This window comes from Eptesicus fuscus, chromosome 6 (genome assembly GCF_027574615.1).
Source record: "Eptesicus fuscus isolate TK198812 chromosome 6, DD_ASM_mEF_20220401, whole genome shotgun sequence".
Classification (NCBI taxonomy): domain Eukaryota; kingdom Metazoa; phylum Chordata; class Mammalia; order Chiroptera; family Vespertilionidae; genus Eptesicus; species Eptesicus fuscus.
Window position 1 is genome coordinate 16070730 of NC_072478.1, and position 6536 is coordinate 16077265.

Below are 6536 nucleotides of genomic sequence, written 5' to 3' on the forward strand. Positions count from 1 at the left end.
AGAGACCAAGTCCCCAGGTCACCGTGGACTGTGGACCGGAGGCGCACGTGACCCCGCTGCCTCATCTCTCCAGTTTTAGGAGAGACCACCTTTTGTTACTGCTAAGACAGACTGAAATGCCCCAGCTGGCTCGCATGACTGGCTGCCCCACCCTCAGGTATCTCTCTGGAAGGGCAAGTCCACCCCCACCCGACCTCCTTTCTCCTGGCTGTCACCAAAGAAATCATTCCCAGGACACTGGGGCCAAGCCACGCCACTTCCCATTGTCTCTAAGGTGACCAGCCCTTCTTGCCAGTCACACCACCCTTCCCTCATCCCTCACACCCATGGAGATAGTGCCTCCGTCCTCTAGCTGTAACCATGGATACCATACTTTCCCCATCTCACCAGCCCCCATCCTGGAGACCTACAACTCCACTTCAGTTGTCCCCACCCTGACCAACAGCCATGGAGACCACCCTTCCCCCAACTGTCCAGAGAGTTCACCAACACTCAGTTCTCCAGCTTTCACCATGGAAACGTGCTGCCCTTTCCCCAGGCCCACCCCAGCTCCTTGCCACCCTCCAAGTTAAACAACTGTTGCCATGGAGACCGAACTGGAGTCTGAGGTAACAGAACACCTGTCTCCCTAGGCTTTTCCTTGTTGGTAGGGCCCTGCCCACCAAGTTGTTACCATAGAGACTGTTAATGTCATTCCCATGACAACTAACTCCCCAGCTCTCAGGAACTTACCATGGGCAGGAACTGTACCCTATAGGGCTTAATGGCTGCCCCTTCACCAGGTGGGCTCAGCCCCAGGCAGCATCCCCAGACAGGGCTGGACTTACTGGGCTGCTGGAAACCCTCCAATTGCACGCTAACTCTCTCCCAGACAGCAGCTGTGCACGACATACCCTTGGGATACCAGGTGTTTCATTGCCTCTGTACAGATGAGCAAAAACTGGGCCCTTTGAGCTATGCAAGCACTGGGCTCCCCTTTTCCTCTCTCAGACCCCATCCCCATTCTCACTGGGCTCTTCTTCCCTAACCCCCCAACCCCTATTTTCCTCCTAGGAGATCCAGGAGAGATAGAATGTTCTTAAACCTCAAAATCCACTCTGAGCTCCAGGTTTTAAGGGGAGATTTTTTTTTTTAATTTATTGATTTTAGAGAGAGAGAGGGAGAGAGAAACACATTAATTTATTCCACTTATTTGTGCATTCATTGATTGATTCTTGTTTGTGCCCTGACCAGGGATCAAACCTGCAACCTTGGTGTATCGGGATGATGCTGTAACCCACTGAACTACCTGGCCAGGGCTTAAGAGGAGGTTCTTACTTAAAGAAGTCAGAACCCAGCCAAACTCCCCCGTGTAGAGAGCCACCCAGCCATGGGAAATCCCAATGCCATGGTCTTGCCTGGAGTAGCACTGGGGACCTCCCGGAGCCCTCTGTACTGTCCGATCCATCTTGAGGAAACCCATGTGGGTTGGGAACCAGGTTGGCGTGGGTTCTAATCCTACCTGTGACCAAGTGACAAAACCCCTGAGCCTATTTCCTCCTCTGTATCAGGGCTGTTCTGAGGTCCCAGTGAGCGCGAAGCATACAGAAGGGGATGTATATAATGAGAAAAAGAGGCAGCTAGTGAGTAACTACTTCAAAATGCAGTTTGGTGGACAACATGTTTCCCAGGGGGAGGTACTTGGTGGTAATCCAGTCAGAAGGTCCTCATTCCTCAGGACCACATCCCACTCCTCAATCTCCTCTTCTTTCACCCATTCTCCCCCTCCCCCCTTTTCTTTGAGCTACCCCCTATAGGTCTGGCACTTCTCAGTCCTGTCCTGACTGGGTCACTGACAAACCCAGTGGTTCCTCTCAATATCCAGTGTGTGACCCTGGATGGGGACTTCCGGCTTCAGGAAGGCAGAGAGGTTGCAATTTTCCTGGAGTGTAGGTGGGGTTGAGTGGGGGGAGTGTGGGCTGATGAGCATTGGAAGTTTCTGAGATACAAACAAAAGGAGAAGAGAAAAAATGTGATTTGGTGGTAGAAGTGAGATGGTCGATATAACTGTTCATTTTTAATAACAGACTTGACCAAGCTTCCATACGCAAACTGTTCCTCTGATGCAGGGTCCAGCTCCTTGGGCCTTAGCATCCTCAAACAGGGGGCTGGGGTGAGGGGCATGTACACAGAGATTCCTGCATGGGATTTCTTTCATCCTGCCTGTTCCCTGCTGGCATACTTTCTCCCTTCCACTGTTCCAGCTCCTTGGTTTCCAGTGAGTATGTAACTACCTCCACTCATAAGATATGGAGGAGCTGACTCCACCACCTTGCAGCTCGGCCAGTGAGCGATGTGGCCCATCGCCCTGGGCAGCTCTGATTGGTCCAGGGATGGACTCGGGGCCCATGCAGACCAATGAGAAGTAGTCCCTGGGATTTTGCTGGATGATTGGGCAGAGGGAACCTACCTTCTGCTGGGATCGCTGCTGTTGGAGTGGATGTCTCCAGGGTCCATTGGGAGGACAGCTAAGGGATGGCAACTTGGATGGAACCCTCCCAGAAGCCAGGTATTCAGAACCCGCCCCTTCTCTCACTCTCTCCTTCCCCCCATCCTCTACCGCCCAGTTTACTTCCCAAAGTTTCTTACCTGTCCCTCCAGAGATGTTTTATGTTCAGTCAAGCAAACATACATATATGATTCTTTTCCCCACTTTTACACAATTGGTGGCAGCATATACTTTCTTATATTGTAAAATTTATATAACATAAAATTCACCATTGTAAATGTTTTAAAGCGCTCCATTCAGCGGCATTTTGCATATTTATAACGTTGTACAACCATCTAGTTCTAAGACATTTCCATCACCCCAAAAGAACCCCTCCCTTTAAGCAAGTGCTCCCCATTCTTTCCTCCCCCCACTGCCCTGGCAAATGCTAATCTACTTTCTGCATCTATGGATTTGCCTATTCTTGATATTTCATATAAATGGAATCGTACAATATATGTCCTTTTGTGTCTGGCTTCTTTCACTCAGCATAATGTTTTTTTGAGGTTCGTCTATGTTGTAGCTTGTGTCAGTGCTTCATTCGTTTTATGGCTGAATAATATTCCATGGTATGTGTATACCACATTTTTAAAATTCATTTATCAGTTGGTGGACATTTTGATGATGTGGATAACACTGTTATGAACACTTGTGTACCATACATACTTTAAAAGTAACTCTGATTTTACTTAATAATGTACTTTTGAGATAGTTTCCATCAACATGTAAAGATTCCCCCAAAGCATTTTTTGAAGGTCGGCAGAGTTTGCCTTGTTTGGATGCACCATAATTTTTGTAGCCAGTCTCCTAATGGTGGACACTTCATTTCCCATATTTTGCTGTTATTAATAAGCACCCACATCATCTCACACAAGTACAACAGGAGGATGCTATCGGTTGATGGATCAAGAGATCAAAACTTGCCATTCTGATCGTGATCTCCACCCCTTCTTAGAGGTAAGGCCAATTTATATTCCATCAGACATACTTGCTGTTTCCACACATCCTCGCCAGCATCGTGTTATCACTTTTTACCTTAGCCAACATGGTAAGTGAAAATGGACTCTCACTGTGGGTGTCACTTGCAATTCTCTTATGTGTGAAGCTGAACATCCTCCACTTTGACCTTAGGTGCAGATGGTTGAGTAAATCATAAGCCATTGTCAATTTAAGTATATGGTCATCATTGATCTATGCAAAGCTTCCTCTCTCAGTAGGTTTTATTCCCTCTTTTAAAAAGATGCTCTTCTTTGTTTATCTTGGTGTTCATGCAAAAAGTGTATTATTTTGTTTAGGACATATTGTAGTTTAAGAGCCATCTGTATTTTCTTTTCTGTGAATGTTTTGTTCATAACCTTTGCACATTCAGCTATTGGATTAGTAGGTTTTCTTTTTCCTATTGATTTGTAGGAGCTCTTTATATATTAAGGCAAGAAGTCTTTTACCTCTGTTTGAAAATTGTTTCTAAGTTGGGCATTTGCTTTTTGACCTTGCTTATGGTATTTGTTGCCACTACAGCTTTTAGAATAAAGCCCCAACTCCTCACTACAGTCCATATAGCCCTGAATAGTCCATCTTTTGCCTTTCTGTCCTCATCTCCCTTCACGCTCTACCTCTGTCACTCTGCTCCAGTCACTGTGGTCTCCTTGCTGTTTCTCGAATGACCATGTTCCCTTTTGCAAGAGGATTTTTGCCTTTGCTCTTCCCTCTGCCTGAAACTCTTTTTCTTTCTTCCCCTCATCATCTAGTTAATGCAACTTCTTTAGATCCCATCTGCCTCCTCTAGGAAGCCTTCCCTGACCACCTCCCAAGTACCATGTCTGTCTTATGCACCACTATCCCCCCAGCACCAGCTTCTCAGGAAGTACCTGCTGAGTGAATGAATGAAGAAAGTGTCAGGAGGCAACAGGCTTGTTGAACTGTTAAAAATTTTTATTAAAATGTCCAAGAAGTACATTAATGTCCACAGTCTCAGATACCACAGACCCACAGAACACTGCAGCTCACAGCAAAACCAGTGGAACCTGTTCACACGCACACACACATGCCACACATGTGGCCCACACAAACCCCAAAGGGAACGACCAAAAGACAAACCATCCACCTTAGAAAATACCATAGTCCCCTCCCACCGTGGAGCTGGGGTGGGGGCAGGGCAAGGGGCTGAGGGGGCCAAGGCAGGGAGCATGAACAAAGACACTCCCCAAAGAGTTGCATCCCCCAGGCCCCCAACGAAGGAAAATTCTTTTGTGACATGGACGACTGAAGATGTGTTAATGATTATTCTATTTTTTAAAACCAAGAATTATCAAAGCAAGAAGGCAAACCTATATCCCTGGGCTTTCTCAGTGATAACCATATGGTGGAACAGTGGACAATGCCTATAGCAGGGAAGACTGAAGACCGTGGTCAAGGATGGGGGTCTAGTTTGCGCTTCTCAATCTTTCTGTAAATCTGCCCGTGTGTGTGAGAGGGAGCACAATTATGTCTCGATTCCTTCCTCAGTGCAGAGAGCAGTGTTTGGAGTCAGACAGAGGCAGAGCCAACTCCTTTCTTCTGTCTTGACTGAGACTTGAAGCCAGTGCCTTTCTCTTATCTGAGCCTGACTTGTCGTGTGTGAAATGGGACCGTAATGGCTCCTGAGTCAATGGGCTGCTGAGGAGATTCCAGGACATAGTGTGTAAGTTATTAGCATGGCACCTCCTCCCAAGGTGTCAATTATAATTATTACTTCCCAGGAGGGAGATAGGCTCTGTCAACACATTCCTTTCTCTACTCAACCCTTACATGGACCATATATTTGCTTATTTTTCTTTCCTGGAGAGTGGTTTTTAACACTCACCCACAGATTTTTACCAGACTGAAGGGGCTTAGAGTAGACAAAACATGGAGGAAAAGCTGTGGATCTTTCCTCCTAGAGACCAGGGAGCTGGGTCCCGGCCTTCAGCTTGCAAAGTTCTTTCATGGGTTGCAGATTTGGGGGAGAAAGGCCAGCTGCGTTCTTTCCCACTTAAAAAAGCTTTAAAAAAAAAAAACTAAACTAAACTAAAAAACTATGGCCGTAGCCAGTTTGGCTCAGTGGATAGAGTGTCGGCCTGCAAACTGAAGGGTCCCAGGTTCGATTCCAGTCAAGGCCACATGCCCCGTTGCAGCTCAATCCCCAGTAGGGGGCGTGCAGAAGGCAGCCGATCAATGATTCTCTCTCATCATTGATGTTTCTATCTCTCCTCCCTTCCTCTCTGAAATCAATAAAAATATTTTAAAAAACTAAAAAAAAAACAAAACAAAACAAAACAGAAAAATGTGTGTGTTTCAGTTTTTAACACTGCATCTCTCTACAACATGACTGCAGGTAGATGTCACTACTTCAAATTTTAAGCATTTCTAGTCTTCCAGGCAATGGCTGGAGACAGGGATGGGGTGGAGATAGGAGTGGGACCCAGGGCACTAACAATGTCTGCTTGAGGGATGGGTAGGGGCACTGATCTAGAAAACTTGGCACCTCCTTGGTCCAGGAAGGAGGTTCTTCGTCTCCCTGAGAGATGGAGGGGGAAGAAATCTGGGCTTGTCAAGCCCTAAATCCTCTCTTGCGCGCGCGTGCGTGCATGTGTGTGTGTGTGTGTGTGTGTGTGTGTCACCACACATGCAGAACCACCAAATCTCAGCTCTGGGACAAGACCTGGGAGGATAAGCAGTACCTTCCCTTCATTGCCCACATGTTGCCCTGACTATTCTGACCCCTAACTCTGAGGGTATGGAAGGAAGCTGTTCTAAAAACATTCCTAAAATCCAGTACATAGGCGTTCAAGACTGTTTATCCACCAAGACCAAAGACTGAACTTGGGTTCAAGTCCAAGGGAATGGAAGAGCAGTTGTCAAGTTCCAGCAGTGTGCTTCCATGTAGCTTTTTACTCCCAAAGCCACTGACCATCACGAAAGGCTTCAGGCTGCATTTAGGACATCCGGCAATTTACAACGCCTGGCTCTGGTGTGAAAAGCAATTCCTTAG